Genomic DNA, 17,079 nt, shown 5'->3' on the forward strand with positions numbered 1-17,079 from the left:
GTGCCTGGAAGGATTTTAGGGCGAGGAAGATTGCCAGTAACTGCAGATAGTTGATGTGGAGTAACTTCTGTTGCGGCGTCCATGTGCCCTGTGCTGTGAGATGTAACAGATGAGCTCCCCAGCCGGAGAGCGATGCGTCTGTTAGGATTATTTGTGGGACCGGGTCCAGGAACGGTAGACCTCTGGAAAGGTTTGTGGTGTTCCACCACTGCAGAGAGCGATGGGTGCGACTGTCTACCAACACCAGATCTGTCAGTTGTCCCTGGGCCTGGTTCCACTGGCGCGCTAAGCACTCTTGGAGTGGATGCATCTGGAGTCTTGCATGGGGCACTATGAAGATGCAAGAGGCCATCATCCCTATCAGTTGCATAAACACTCTTGCTGGGAGAGAGTGTTGACATATGAATTTTTGACGCAGAGCCTGTATATTTGCAATCCTGGCAGGATTGGGATAGGCTATGGGTTTTGAGGTGTCTATGGTGGCACCGAGGTATTGTTTTGTATGTGATGATACCAGGTGGGATTTTTGATGGTTCACCGTGAAACCTAGCTGGTGAAGTAGTTGGACTGTAGCGGCGGTATGTTGCACACATTGTTCGTAGGACGTGGCTTTTATTAGCCAGTCGTCCAGATACGGGAAGACGTGAATGTGCTGTCTTCTGAGGTGTGCAGCCACTACTGCTAGGCACTTGGTGAATACCCTTGGTGCTGTTGTTACCCCAAACGGGAGCACCTTGAACTAGTAGTGTTGCCCGTCCACCACAAATCTGAGGTACTTTCTGTGAGACTGGTGTACTGGGATGTGAAAGTATGCGTCTTTCAAGTCCAGAGTGGTGAGAAAATCGTTCTGGGAGAGGAGTGGAAGAACCTGTTGAAGGGTTACCATGTGAAAATGGTCTGGATGTATGTAAGTGTTTAGAGGTCTGAGATCTAGGATAGGTCGTAGAGTCTCGTCTCTCTTTGGAATCAGAAAGTACAGGGAGTAGACCCCTAAATTTTGTTGATTTATGGGGACCTGCTCTATGGCTTCTTTTTGCAAGAGGGAGATCACCTCCTGTTTTAGTAGCGTAGTATGTTCTTGAGACATGGGGCGTTGCCTGGGTGGATTGTTTGGGGGGGTAGATGTTAATTCTAGGCAATACCCTGACTGAATAATTTGGGTCACCCATCTGTCTGAGGTGATGGTCTCCCAGACGTGAAGGAAATGTTGTATTCTGCCCCCGACCGGAGTGGAATGGTCTGGAGGTAGCGGGGAAAAGTCATTGGGTAGTAGGTGTGGCAGAGCGGGCGGTATTTGTTTTGCCTCTGCCCTTATTATTATTGCCTCTGTATCTGCCTCTTTGATAACCCTTTGTGAAGGTAGATTGAGGAGGGGATTTGTAGGACGTGGATGCACTATCCGAGGAGTAGCCTCTGCCCGTGCCCCGAAAGGAAGAGCGGCGAAAAGAGCGCCTAGGAGTGTGCGACTGTAGGGCTCCCATGGATTTCGCCCTGTCAGTATCTTTTTTCATCTTTTCGAGGGCTTCATCAACTTTTGGGCCAAATAGATGATCTTGGTCGAATGGGTGGTTCAATATAGAGGCTTGGACCTCAGGTTTAAAACCTGAAACTCTAAGCCAGGCATGGCGACGGAGAAGGACACTGGTGTTTATGGCCCTGGAGGCTGTATCTGCTGCATCTAGGGCACAGCGTATAGAGGTATTAGTTATTATTTTTTCCCTCTTGGATCAATTCATTAGCCCTGTTCTTGTATTTTTCAGGGAGATGGTGCATAATGGTCTCCAACTCATCATAATGCGCCCTGTCGTATCTGGCCAATAGCGCTTGCGTGTTGGCGATACGCCATATGTTGGCAGCTTGTGACGCAGTGCGCTTCCCTGACGTGTCTAGGAGCTTGGACTCTTTGTCAGGTGGTGGTGCTTCACCTGACGCCTGAGAATTTGAGCGCTTCCTAGCTGTAGATACCACTAGGGAATCCAATGGTGCAGGGCCTTTAATGTATGAAGGATCTGTGGGGGCGGCTTTGTATTTTTTCTCTATACGGGGGTTTAGGACCCTGGCCCTGACTGGGTCTTTAAAAACATCCGGTCCATGTTTAATCACTCCCTTTAACATAGGTAGAATGGCAGTAGACCTATGTGCATTGTCAAATGTGTCTAGGAGAAAATCTTCCTCCACTGGGTCAGTATGTAACTCCACCCCGTGGTAGTGTGCCGCCCTTTGTAATAGGTGGTGAAAGCCTAAGGAATCTTCAGGTGGGGATGGCCTAGATGGGTAAAGGTCATCCTGTGGGACATCTGGGATGTCCGGATTGTTATAGTCGTCCCATGGGTCTGGAGATCCAGTAGGGGTGGGGTCTTGTGGCACATCTGCTGGATCATAATAAGGGTCTCCTAAATCGTCTGGAACAGGAGACAAGGGTGGGGAACGATGAGGCAGGGATGGAGAGGGTGGAGGTGGGGAGGGTGGAGGAGGTGGGGAAGGCACTCTGAAAGGGGAGGTAGCAGTGTCTTTCCTCTTTGGAGGTGGAGCTGGTTTGTCCAAGTGTCTCTTTTTTGAAGACAATGTCAAATGTCCAGTTTTTTGATCCTTGGTGAGTGTCTTTTGCAGAGGATCCGGTGTGAAAAGTTCTTGCGACACTGGTTGTTCGGTCGGCGCCGAAGTTTTCGGGGCCGGCGGCTTTTTAGGCTTGTCTAAGCCGTGCTTCTTTGGGACCTCCGATTTTTTGGTCGGTGCCGAAGAAGGCTTCGGCGCGGGGGTGTCAGTGCCGAGGGCCTTGTGATGTTTGGTCGGCACCGGAAGGGCAGGTTTCGACACCGAAGGCTTTGGTACTGGGTTCGGTGTGGAGATGGAAACCGATTTTTCTTCGGCGCCGAAGGGTGTTTTTCGGTACCGGTGGTAGGCTGGCTCGAGCCCGAGCTGCCGGAAGGCTTAACAGGCTTCTTTACCGGGCCCGAAGGTGGGGTGTGAGAAGCAGTATCCTTGGTCTTGCCTAGGCCCGAAGGCGAAGGTGTGACCGAAGCCTTTTTGGGTATCGGCGTGGGTGTGGGAGGGGGTATTGTACTCACGACCCTCTGCGCCGGGGTGATGTCCTCCACATCTGAGTCGTCGGCCTCGGAAGCACTGACGAGGTCGTCGTCCTCTTCTTCGATGTTCTGCTGTTCCAGAGCTTCGACGTCGTCCCCGAAGATGTCGACTGGAGCGGAGGTCGAGGAGTGCGCCATGTTGCGTCTAGCTCGTCGATCTCGAAAGGTCTTTTAAGAGCGAAAAGACTTGCAGGCGGGACAGTCTCGGGCCTCGTGTTCAGGGGAGAGGCAGAGGTTGCACACCTCATGAAGATCGATGTGGGGAAACTTGGACCCACATCGAGGGCACTTCTTGAAGGGAGTTCTTTTCATCAGCCGAGACCGGAGCCGGAATAGGCCCGTAGGCCGCCGTCGACGACCGGAATCGAAGAAGTGCCGAAGAGAAGGTGATTAAGATGATTTATTATCTGAAGGAGCTCGATGAGCGAGGATTTTTGCGTCGATCGTTGAACTGGAAAAGTTCGGAACCGGAGCGCGAAGTATTACATCCGAGCCCGATGGCGGAAAAAAACAATCTGAGGATGGAGCCGAAGCCCATGCGCAATACGAACCAAAGGAGGAGTCACCGAACTCGTGACTTCCAAAGACTTTCCAAGAGGAAAAACAAACTGCAAACATCCGGGCCCAACACCAAATGGCGATCTATGCACAGTGTATAACCTGCAGCTCATATGCCTCGAACATACAAGCTTGAACAGCATTTAACACATGGACACAAATATTACCTTAACTGCAGACATTGCCCTTTCCTGATCCATAATGTGGTACGGTAAACTGGCAGCCAAAGGGTTTGTGATGTAGGGGGTTGGGCCTACTTGTCCCAAGGACAAAATACACATGAAAACTTGTTGCCCTTGACCCCAAACAATATGTCCCAGGCGTCGGGCTATAGGATAGAATATCTTCTCAAGTGTAGACTTTCGCCTTTCTTCAGGAAGGCCTGGAGAAATACTTAAGAAGGAAAATAATGTGCAGCCTAGAAAACAGGCTACATTGGAGAAATACTTCTGTTTGTACTTACAAAAGGGTTAAAATACCCTTGAATATGTATAATTTTGAAGTGAAAATTTAATGAAACAGCTTGAATCTCTTTCACAAACCCTTTTTAGGTCTCGCCTAGCGTTACAGCAACATGCGTTGCTCGCTCTGCAAGAGCTATATTAATTGATAATTTTAGAAGGGGACTTGAAGCCCCGCCCCTCGTTCCCATTGGCTTGCGTCATCCTTTATGGTAAACGGTGGCGCGTGATTGGATAGCGGGCTTTTTTGTTACCGCCCTGTTGCCTTTCGTGATGGCCCATCTGGACTGGCCCAGGACATCTTTGTTTGGCGTGACATAGGAGGGTGTGCTGCTAGCTCTGTTTACGGGAAACACTGGCTCCTCATTGGAAATCCTACCAGCTCCTCCCTCCCCTTCCCCGCATCCAAAAGCAAACTCCCCAGAGTTACGATGTTCATTGTTCATGGGCTTCCTGAGGCTGAGGGCAAAGTTAGCCGCACCGTAAATTTCATTGAAGCTCATGTCGTTTTACTTGTCTCACTTGCTGTGCCTTTCTTAGCAACATTTCAGGATACTGTCACACACCTCCCAGCTGTCCCTATTGAGGGTAATTTTAGAGGTTATATTTACACGAATGAGAGTCAAATTCCTAGAAAAATCTCTACTAAGCTCTGCGGAGGATGGGGCTGGGGGGCGTGTATGAAGACACAGGATGCTGGTTTCTAAAGCTCGGTGGCGGCTCCCACCTGTACCATTCTCTCCAGCTGCCCAGGGCTGTTCGAGCATTTTATCAGCACTGCTTTAGTTTCCGAGCAACCTGGTTTTAAGCACACACCAGAAAGAGCTGTTATCCTTGGGAGAAAAAAAAAACACATCCCGTGGGTCGGATGTTACTATCACGTGACCAGAGTACAACCGCTGGAACTGCCTAAGCAATTAGCTATAGCAGTAGCTGTATTCCTGGATGTATGTACATTGTGGCTGCTGGCCTCAGCCTCCACATTTGGTCTATGCTATGGGCAGTCGCCCGCAGCCCCTCGGGTGAAGCGGTCGCACTTTGCAAGCACTGGAAATTTGTTAGGGCTCCACATTTGTAGATCTCCGGGTTGGGGGGGAAAGGGGTTTTTTGGGGTGATCTGCGCATCTGTTAAGTCGGGGTCGGGGCAGTAATGGGTTTTGGCTTGTCACCCCTGCTCCACTTTTACCGCTTAAATAACAGAGGGCGCGTCTCCTTCTGTTCGTCTGTCATCATCTCGTAACATCTACTTAATCAGCTCAAGGTCTGGAGTCGAGCGGGGGTTGTTAACTTCTTAAACAGCTGAGCAAACCTATAGTTGCCAATCATTGACGACTTTGGCCACTCTTTACATCTTTCGCCAGTGGTGCTGTGCATTCTGGGACTTGGTTTCACTAAAACCATACACATTCGCTGGGGGGCGAGGGGGGAGTTGGATAACCCTTCAAAGGTGTGTCTGGGAGATATGGGGCCGCTCCCCTTCATCACTTTCTGGGGGGCTGGGGGGGCACATCATTTTTGCCGTACGCCACTGGTTTGTGCTTAAACATCCCAACTTGCAAAATGACGTGTACAGAGCACCAATAAAAAGAGAAATATACTACTACTGCCAAGTCCAGTAACACATTGCGTGAAGGAGGAAGTTTTATTCTGGCCGGCTGCGTCCGGGTGATGCACTCTGCCAGGCCAAAAAAAGCACTGACTTGTCAGGGACAGAGCAACACTATGTAAAAGAAAGATATAAACTAGTGTGCCACTAGTGCTGAGCACGTGCACTAACTCGAAATATCTGTCTGCAAAACATGCATTAACTTTGTGATGTTTTTAGGGAATGTTTACGTTCAAAGCACCAAAAGAAGTACAAGTGTCCTTTGCGCAGAAAACGCCATCTTTCATCACTTAATCCATGAAGAACGGTGATAGAGGTTACATTTTTCAGCATTTGGAGAAGACGATCTTCTAGTTGGTTTTTCTGTTCCCACCTGTCAGCGCCTACAGCTGAAAGCTGCATTTTGTACTCCCAGTTTGCAGGAGCCCCTTCCTTTCAGAGAGAGTCGGCCCTGGCTGGAGCAATGCACCCCAAGCAGGATAAAGCCTTGGATGTGTCACCGTGCATTAATAGTGTTTGTCCTGTCACTGGTATTACCGTACACAGGGTTCTAGGGACTGCAGGGCACAGAGTGGCAAGGTGCCTAGCTGTGTGTGTGAGGAGGAGGGTTGGGAGAGTGTCTGCATGACTTTCTCTTCAGGAAGATTTACACGGCAGCGACCTTTTACCCTAAGCAGACATAGAGCCCCGGGTGTGTACACGGGTATTAATATTGCGAGCTCTTCCCCTGGTCTTATTGTACTGAGAGTCTGAGGTACCAGCCCTGGTGGGAGGGAGGCTAACCCCACACACATTTCAGGGAGAGACAGCCCTGGCTGCTCCCGTCCCCCCGCGGCAAAGAGCCCCGGGTGAGTGAATCTGTGCGAATATCATTATTGTGTGCTCTGTCCATGAGATTACTGGAGTGAGGGCACAGTGTGTGTGGGGGGCTGTCAGGGACCCTCGTCCCTGCTCTGTGGCACATGGGATGCCTTATGAAAATGATAAGATTAGTCCTGGATAAAGTGCGGGGAGCCCCTGGCAGGGCGGCATTGGCACTGCCGAGCTGGGCTCAGCACTCAAGGCGCTCGCCAGTGAGACACCACAGGGCTCTGCCCCCCCAACCACACATTTCTTTTTTTTTTTTTTACTTCAATAAGCGTGGCGCCGTCTTCACGGACACCGCGCTATGTAATGCAATAGGTTTTGCTTTTGGTATTGTAAATAACAATTCCTTTTAATTTTTTTAAAGGCATTGACATTTTACAATGTCAATCGCTCAAAATAATATCATTGCAAGACCTATTGCATTGTAAAGGCTTGTTTTTTTTTTTTTTGTTTTTTTTTTTGTTTTTCTTTTTTTGTCACCCATTGAAAGGGCAAGATTACAAGAACATTCAACTTCCATCCAAATATCAAGTACAGCATCAGTGCAACTTTCTTCATACCCTCCAAGGAGACAATTTGCAGTACACCTGTATTCTCTCTTATAAGAGTTAGTCAAATGTTGCTGTCAAGAGCTCATTGTGATGCCTCATAACAGTACCAGGATTAACAGTCAGAACAACTTCTGTTGAATGGCCTTCTTCAGCATACCCATCCACCACAAACTGCTGGAAACCTATATAGTTCATTTTTGTCTCATAAATTTGCTTTTCAGAATCGCCTCCCTATGACAAACCCTAAAAGATAAGCTGAAACAAGGGAACATGTAAAGCAAGTAAGGGATCAAGAGGTCGAGCAGAAAAGTCAGTCGTAAAATCTCCAATGCAGGTCCTGATGAGTGATATTTAACCTGAATACTTTAAACAAACAACAGTCACAAAGTTGTTCCTTGTTGCAGGATTTATGTTGAGTGTTAAGTGATTACAGGCATGACAAAACTGCTTGGTGATTCTCAAGGTACAGATCAATGGGGATGCATCAGTACCCATCATCTGCAAATGTGACAGTGTAACCTGGATATTTCAATTTTATCTTCTCGGTGGAGATAGAGTGGTCAGCTTTCCCATAGCCCATAGAATAACCATACACATGGATCTTCTTTTCCTGACTTTTGTGGCTTATGCGGCCACCCCCAAGGCATTCGCAGTCATAGCCCTGCTTCTCAATCTCACTGCACACCTTGTCATAAATATCAGCGTGGTACTCGGCCCAGCCATAGCCACGCACGATGTCCTTTCCCTCGTCAGGTCCTCCACCATTCGGGCGCACGCGGATCAGCACATACTTAAACACGCCGTCTGGATCTATATCCACATCAAGAATTTGACAACCCCACGGCCGCCATGTTCTTCCAATAACCGGCTCCGACAAGCCACGCGGGAGTTTGTTTTTTAAAGGTAGAAGATGAAGGGTAGCAGGACAGTGTAGCCCCATAGGCTGCCATTATGTGAGATTTAAACAGTGTCTGCGCCTTTAAGGACTCAGAGACCACCAGTATACCATCACACCTTGCAGGTGGCATTTGCCTCAGTTCTTTTTGAAGGAATGAGTTAGTGATAGGAAAACCCAATAATTTCCTCGGTTATATCCACCAGGGAGGCAGATGGGGCGCTTAGGACTTCAATGGAGAGTCCCCTACAAGACAACTGGAGTTAAAAGTAACAAACAAATCCTTCACTCGTAGAGGATCTCCTTTAGTAATAAGCATTTGAATAGAATAGCAAGCCCATCACCACCAAAAGCAGTGGTACACAACAAAGGAAGGACAATGGGTTCCAATTAAGAAAAACAAATTCTGATGAAAGCTTGTCCTACTTTAGTCTGCGCAAATATCTGAATACAAATGATAATGCTTCGTAATGTGTGAACAGAACTCCACGTAGCAGCTTTGCAGAGATCTGCTATAGGGACATTTCTCCTCAAAGTGGCTGTAGCTGCTTTGCCATAAGTAGAGTATGCCCTAGGTCTAGCTGATATGGTCTTGTAGGCTTTTTGAGCATAAAGAGATTTTAAGAGAGAATCCTAGGAAGTGGCTAAACCTGTACGGACCAGGCCATATTTTTGAAACAATTGGTCCGATCTACATGTCACGAGTCTTGTCTAGATACAACTTTAAAACCAGCCTGACATCCAGTGAATGAAGAGTTCTTTCAGCTGGATTCGAAGGGTGCTGCAAGTAAGTTGGCAATGAAATTGTCCGATTTACATGAAAGTCCGAAACTACCTTGGGGACGAATTTAGGCTGGGTCCTCATAACCATTTTGTTAGAGTGGAAGACAGTGTAGGGCTAGTGAGAGCATGACGCCTGAATCTTGCGAACCCTACAAGCTGATGTAATTGCTACAAGGAAAGCGGCTTTACACAAGAGATGCTGTAGGGATGCCTGATGAAAAAGTACAAAAGGGACCTGCATCAGACACGAAAGGACCATGCTGAGCTCTCAGGGAGGGGTTGGATGCCTAATAGAAATGAAAACCTTCTTTAGCCCTTCAAGAAATTTGAGAAAAAGAGGTTTTGTCAAGGACATTCTGTAGGCAGTGAGAGCAGTCAAGTGGACTTGTATGGAGGAGAATTGCAAGCCAGAGTTTGCCAAATGGAGAAGATAGGGAAGAAGGACATCTTCCTGCCAAATAGTAGGACCTACGTTCTTGGAGGAACACCAAATGCAAAATCTCTTCCACTTGAAGTCATATGCTTAACAGGTCGACTGCAGTTTAGACTCTTTGAGGATGTCCATGCAGTCTTGTGGCAGATTCAAATGTCCATACTAAACTAGTTCAGGAGTCTACTGCCAAACTCAAAGAGGAGAGATTGGCGTGAACCATCTGGCCTCCGAACTTCGTTAGCAGGTCTGGTTGGTAAGGCTTGAGATGCGGACGCTGTGACCAGTGAAGGAGGTCCGTGACCCATCACTGACGTGGCCATGCCGGGGCTATAAGGAATACTCAGGCTCTCAATTGGGAAAGCTTGAGGATTCTGCCAGGATCAACGGGATTGGTGGAAAGGCATAAATAAATTTGCCTTACCAATAGATCCATAGGGCATTCCCAGAGGCCCTGGTTGCAAGTACCTCAAGGCAAAGTCTTGGCATTTTTTGTCTTCTGTGGTGGCTAACAAGTAGATGTACGGAGAGCCCCACAGCTGAAAGAGATCTTTCAATACGTCATTGTGAAGGACCCATTTGTGATTTTCCTGCAGGACCCTGCTGAGATGCCTGCACATTTTGCACACCTGGGAGATGAGTTGCCGTGATCTGCAGGGTCCTGGCTACGAGACAATTCAAAATTGTTTGGGCTTTATGGGATAATGGTCTGGACTGTGTCACCCCTGCTTGTTGAGATAAACATGGTAGTCATATGGTCTACCAGAACAAGCAGCGACAGGGTCTTGAATAACTGGCGAAACACTCTCAGCGCAAGGTGTACGGTACGGAGAATGAGGAGACTGCTGCGATATGTCATCTCCTTCAGAGACAATATGCCTTGAATTTGGAGATGATCCATTTGGGCTCACAACCCCCATAACAATGCATCTGTCACTATGGTTTGAGAGGGAGCCTCTAGGTGAAAAGACATCCTGTGAAGGAGCTTGGTTAAATAACACCAGAATGTCAGAGACTGCTTCACATAAGGAGAGAATGATTTTGTCTTTCCAGTTGCCTGGCCCCACTGGTCCACGAGACATTCCTCTGCAAGGGCCGCGTGTGGAGACGTGCATTCGGAGAGCAGAAAATACATGAGGCCATGGAGCCAATAAGAGATGACACTGACCTCGCTGTGGAATAAGAGGCTTTCATTAGAGAGCTGAATTTCTGATGGATCGATGAAAGTCTCTACTTCGAAGGACACACTTGATTGTCATGGTGATCCCTAAGTATTGCAGAGTCTGAACCGGGTGGAGATTTTCTTGCTGTAGTTGATGTGAAGACCCAACCGTTGAAGGACATCGTATGCCCAGTTGAAATGTCACTGGGCTTTCTGTGAAGTTGACGCCTTGATCAACCAATCATCTAGTTAGGTTTAGACTAATATTCAGAGCCTCCTGAGATGAGCAGTAACTACTGCCATGCACTTCGAGAACAATCTGGAAGCTGACTTGAGGTTGAATGGAAGGACCTGGTATTGGTAATGGTCCTGCACCACTACAAACCTCAGGAACTTGCAAGGTTTCTTGGTGATGGGCACATTAAAATACGTGTCGTGGAACTCTATGGAGCAGAGCCTATCCCACTGGTGTAGTTTGGGATAGATTTGATGTAATGCCAGCATCCGAAACCTCTCTTCCCGTATCTATTTGTTGGCTACTTTTAAGTCGAGAATGGGTCTGAATTAATCCTTGTCTTATAGCTGGAGTAGATGCCTGTATCTCATTTTTTGTAGGGGACGACCTCCACCGCACGCTTCTGTTGCACAATGTTTACTTCTTCCTGAAGCATGTGCAGATGATGGCTGGGTGGTTTTGGCACTACTGTCAGATGAGTGGTGAATCTGAGAGAATAACCATTTTGAATAATATTCTGAACCCAGGTGTCTTTTGTGATTTTTTGCCACTCTGCCAGAAAGTGGGTGATGCTTCCCCCTACCGGAGTAGCTAACAGAAAATGTATCGCTAGTTGTGGGTTTACCCCCTTGGGCGGACTATTGGGTAGAGTGCTCTCAAGATTGTCATTGCTGCTGTTGTTGATATGGCCGCTGTTGTTGAGGCTGTTGACAACTTTGGTACCAATGAGGGGTTTGAACCCTCTGAGGCAGAGCCAGGAATGCTGCTTTAAGACCATGTTTTGACAATATTCATGTTCTGCTAACAGGGAGCAGTCTGCTGCGGCACTGATGACTTGGTTGGACACCATGAGGCCTTTGTTCACAATCTCCAGGAAGTCTTCCCTTTTTGCCCCTTGGAAGGCCATCTGCAAATTGCCGGATAGAGTCCCAGAGCGCTCTATCATATCTACTCAGGAGGGCAGTAGCACTTGCCACTTTCATGGTAGTTGCAGCCGTGTTACAAACTTTGCGACCCACAGAGTCTAATTTAATTTTTCTCCTTATCAGGAGGACTGACAAAGCAGGGGTGGTAGCATGATGCTTCTTGGTCGCCAGAATGACTATCTGCGAAGAAGAGGATCTTTTTCAGGAGGTTTATATATTTTTAGTAGCAGTGAAGGAGCTGTTTTGGTAGAGGCTGGAGTCAATTCCATCGCTGGTTCCAAAAGACTGGGAACCTGCCAGGGTATTCTTTTGACTTATACTGGGTGCTCCCTTGTGTCTGGACAAAGCTAACCCTCTCGGAAGAGCTGTAATGACAGCGAAACACGTGTCAAGGGTTGCTTTTATTCATTTCAGGTTGGCTTGGATGGTATTTTACTAGTCCAAAGCTATAATACTGTGCCTGGAGTGGTAAATGGCTTTTGTCGTTTAACAGCTTGGCATGGATAGCACTGTGCTAATTCAATGCTTAAACACTTTGATAGAAAAGCAAACATTTGAGGTGAGCAGATCTAGAGTGTCGCTGGTGTTGAGGGTGCTCTTTACAGGAACTGCTTTCCACCTATACTTGACAGCCCACGTTAGAGGTAAGTGTTAAATAGAATTTTATAATTGGTTCGCAGACATGTTTCCCTCATGTGGTTCATAAAAATTTATTTAATGAACAACTTCTTAAGTAATGATACCTGGGGGGATTAATCCGTAATAAGATCTTAAATAGTTTGCTGTACTGTGAACTAATAGAACTTAACCAAGGGATCTTCATGGCATTATCCAAAGTAAACAGTCTAAAATGATTGAGTAAAATTGGATTCCTCCTTAGACCATATGGAGTGCCAGAGCAATAATGGGTGAGATGCAACTATATCTGTGAGATACTGTAGCCCCACTTATTTGTGTATAATCTCTGAAGAAGCCTTAGTGTGTAGGCTGAGGAGGCATTTGAGGAAACCATTTTCCTCGGTCTGCAATGTAGAGCTGTTGTGATAACCCCAAATACCGGCCCCATATGTTGCAATCGATAAAACCCTTGCCCTATAAATTGTTGTCATCTCCTTAACCGGCCTGGAGCCCAGCTTTGCGGAAAACCTAAAAAGATCATGGGTGCTTCTGGCCATTTTGCTCCCGACATTAGCAATTTCACGAGTCCACGACCCGTTACCTGAAAAGGTAATGCCCAGGTAGCAGAAAGTATCAACCGGGGTCACGGGCAATTTATCCATATAGAATATTCTGCTTTGTTTGTCCGGTGGCCCACGGGACAAACAATAAATAATAATGAATTTCCTAGCAACGATAAAATCACTAAAAGCATCCATTAAGCGTTACAGCCCCACTGGAGTCCTGGCAAGCAGAACAGTGTCATCTGCATACAAAAGGACAGGTATGGGGCGCCCAGCCACTTGGGGGGCATTGGCAGGCACGGCTTGTAAGGTCTCATCTACCCCATTAATAAACAAAGAAAATAACAGAGGCGTTAATACACAGCCTTGCCGAATGCCTTTCTTAACTGCAAAGTTATTGGTGCATTTCCCCTGGGGCCATAACAAACTCTACTCGTTAAATCCTCATATAGTCTGGCCAGGAAATAGAAGATAGGCCTGGGTGCCCCCATAGCAAGCAAAGTGGACCAGAGAATGGTATGATCTACTAAATCAAAGGCTTTGTTCAAGTCAGCAAAGCAGAGATATAATCTGCCGATCTATTAAAAACGGAACCTCCTGAGGCTTGAGCCGGGAGTAGAGCGAAACTGTGTTTATTTTAAATTTAACTGCCAGAATTGTTTTTGCCTTTTAAAACTTGCACTCACCTGCCCTGAACACCTCGCGCTTTCACAAGTCCTCTGACAGCTGAGCTAAAGCTACCTCTGGCGAGGGTTTGTTTTGGTTTCCCTGCCGCCATTGCCCAGGACATAGGCCACGCCCACCTGGCCAGGCCACGCCCATCTCCCCCTTCCCGCGCTATATAGAGAGCGCTGACTGCTAGCGCTGCATCTATTAAAAACGGAACCTCCTGAGGCTTGAGCCGGGAGTAGAGCGAAACTGTGTTTATTTTAAATTTAAGTGACAGAATTGTTTTTGCCTTTTAAAACTTGCACTCACCTTCCCTGAACACCTCGCGCTTTCACGAGTCCTCTGACAGCTGAGCTAAAGCTACCTCTGGCGAGGGTTTGTTTTGGTTTCCCTGCCGCCATTGCCCAGGACATAGGCCACGCCCACCTGGCCAGGCCACGCCCATCTCCCCCTTCCCGCCAGCTATAAATCATGTGTCTATACAGGAAGCGCAGCGGACGAGCGCAGCGGGCGCGACGAATGCGCGCCAAACGCGCATAAGGCAAGCTCGTCTGCGCTCGTCCGTGCCGAGTCCGGGCCAGGGGCCACCCCCCCTACACCCTATGCCAAACATCCCATAACCTACAGTGCGGAGGCCCTCCATGGCATGAGGTCCTCAGGTTCGATCTGTGAGCTGCATCGCTATGAGGTAACGTCCCTCCCAACCATCTGTCCATACTGCAACGCCCCTCTTATTCGGTGGCAGACTAAATCACCAAAGCAGGAATACCGTATGTTTTCACTAAACTGCAGATCTCTGCCAGAACATAAGGTGGAAATTTCGTTTCTACTAGAAGATCGTTCGCCGGACGTAGTATTTCTATCTGAAACATGGCTGACACCCGACTCTGATCCAGCTGTTGTAACCTCCCTCCCCTCAGGCTTTCAAATCATTCGACAAGATCGTTCGGAGGGTAGAGGTGGAGGGTTAGCAATTATATTCAAAGAACAATATCACTGCAGACTCATCCCTGAAACTATCCCAGACTGTGAGAGCCTTGCTTTCTCGCTGGAGCTTTCCCCCAACCATTGCTTTTCAGGCACATTGATATACCGCCCACCTGGTCCTCCTAAACAATTTCACAATCTCTTATCAGTAATCATGGCGCCACACGTTAGCACTTCTGCCAACCACACTGTGCTAGGTGACCTCAATTTTCATTTTGAGTCACCGCTGGATTCTCTGGCTATCACGTTAACCGACGATCTGGCTGCATTGCAACTTAGCCAACGAGTAAAAGCACCGACCCATGTGAAGGGTCACCTGTTAGACCCAGTGTTCAGTAACTGCGAGGACCTTGTGGTTGGGTTTCCGCTCCCCCTCCCGTGGACTGACCACTTTCTGGTGCCCTTTACTTGGTCTACTCAGAAATCCAGTCCGGTAAACCATCGATAAGACTTGCCAGATCCTGGGCACGGATACCTACAGAGGAATGGAAAAACTTACTTAAGGAAGAAGTTCCCCCTAACAACGAAGATCCATGTTTGGCTAACCAGGCCTACGAAAACTGGATCCTGCACTCTCTCGAATCCATCCTCCCCCTCAAGAAATCAACGGTAAAACGCCTCCATAAAACAGCACCGTGGTTTTCGGAGGCACTTAGGAACAAAAAGCGCCAATGCCGACAAATTGAAAGAAAATGGCGCTTAGACTATTCCATGGAGGAAAAGACTCGATATCGAGAGGAGATAAAAGCATATAAAAGGGAACTAAAAGCCGCCCAAGCAGTGTACTTCTCTGACAAGATCTTAGCAGCAAAATCAAAACCTAGAGACATTTTTCAAACCTTGCAAAAACTTACAAAACTTCCGTCCCCAATTGTTTTGAAGGAAACGTATGTTTCCCAGTGTAATGACTTGGCTGAATTTTTTTCTGCAAAAGTAAATAAAATATATGCTTCCTTCCCCTGCACTCTCACTACCACCCCTCCGTTAATTCAGAATAAAATCAAGACCTTAGACTCTGCTCCAGCCTTTCCACCTCTGCTCAGTCACTTTCCTTGCATGGATCTCGAAGTATTGGAATCCATGGCTCGGAAAGTAAAATCCGGATCTCCTTCTGACCCGGCACCCTCTGAAGCCATGATGCTGGTTCTTCAGACTGTCCTACTGATCATTAGGAATCTGCTAAATGCCTCCATTGCCTCGGGCATTGTCCCTTCTGCTTGGAAACGGGCGATGGTCCGAGCGCTGATAAAAAAGCCCAATCTGGAACCATCGGACTTCGGGAACTATCGTCCGATTTCCCTGCTCCCCTGGGTAAGTAAGATCGTGGAGAGGTATGTTAATCTCCAGCTGGTCAGCTTCCTTGAGGATAACCAGCTGCTAGACACCACCCAGACAGGGTTCAGGCCTAAGCATGGAACAGAATCCGCCCTCCTAATGGTCATCGAGGAGTCCAGGAAAATCCTTGATCAGGGAGGATCAGTGGCAGTGATCCTCCTTGATCTCAGTGCGGCATTCGACACGGTCAGTCATGCCATCTTACTGAACCGTCTTTCGGATGTCGGCATTGTGGACAAGGCGTGGCTCTGGTTAAAATCTTTTTTGAGCAACAGGTCATTCCAAGTGTTTGATGGACAGACAGTGTCTTCTAGCATTCCCCTGAAGTGCGGAGTCCCGCAGGGCTCTTCATTAAGCCCCGTGCTTTTTAACGTCTATATGAGGCCACTGGCTGAGGTAGTTCGCCCGTATGGAGTCAAGATCATATCCTATGCGGACGATACCCAGCTGGTGGTCTCATTAGCGCATGAGGCTCCTCAATCACGATCGGGGGGACTTACCGAATGTCTGGAGGAGGTGAAGACCTGGATGACTCAGTCATCATTAAAACTTAATGGTGACAAAACGGAGCTTATGCTCCTGGGCCCGGCCGACCCTACATTTTTCAACTCACTGTGTCCCCCCTGTCTAGGTCTCCCCCCGGCCCCGAAGGATAACATCAAAAGCCTAGGGGTATGGCTGGACAGGAGTCTCTCGCTCAACACCCAGGCCACAAAGCTTTCAGCCACCTGCTTTGGAATACTCAGGACACTGGAGAAAGTTCTTCCGTTGCTCCCAATGGAGGCAAAGCAGATAGCCATACAGGGCCTTATACAATCACGGCTGGACTCTAACAACGTCCTCTATCTGGGTGCACCAGAGTACACCTTAAAGAGACTACAGCTGGTACAAAATTGTGCCGCGCGTACTCTGTTGCAGATTCCTCGTAGATTGTCAGTAAAGGTGGCTCTGATCAATCTTCACTGGCTCCCAGTGCGTAAGAGAGTCTCTTTTAAAGCAATGTGTATTGCCCACCAGGCTTTCTGGGATTCGGGTCCTCCAATCACCCGTGATCTAGTAAGCCAGTATCACCCAGGTAGAAATCTGCGCTCTAGTCAGGCCTTCATGGCAGCAATTCCCAGAGTCACAAGGTCTAGATCTGGCGGAAGGACGTATGCCTTCAACGCCGCCAAGATCTGGAACTCCCTTCCGTTTCACTTGAGATCCAATCCTGATCTCGTTTCTTTCCGTAAACAATTAAAAACACACCTATTCAATTCCGTTTAATTTAACTCAGTTTCTCTTCTACTTCTTTCTGGTTTTCAACCTCTTTACCCTTCACTGGTTCCTTTTTAGCGCTTGGACGCC

General features: G+C 47.9%; 1 protein-coding gene and 1 pseudogene across 3 annotated transcripts in view; both read right to left on the reverse strand.

The window, feature by feature from the left end:
• The window catches only part of PIP4K2C (phosphatidylinositol-5-phosphate 4-kinase type 2 gamma), a 310,827-nt gene that overhangs the window by 242,964 nt on the left and 50,784 nt on the right, over nt 1-17,079 (reverse strand). The gene's annotated exons all lie outside the window — the stretch shown is intronic.
• LOC146856444 (14 kDa phosphohistidine phosphatase-like) lies at nt 7,061-7,980 on the reverse strand (annotated as a pseudogene).

The sequence above is a fragment of the Triturus cristatus genome, chromosome 4_1 (assembly GCF_964204655.1).
Source record: "Triturus cristatus chromosome 4_1, aTriCri1.1, whole genome shotgun sequence".
In the NCBI taxonomy this organism is placed as follows: domain Eukaryota; kingdom Metazoa; phylum Chordata; class Amphibia; order Caudata; family Salamandridae; genus Triturus; species Triturus cristatus.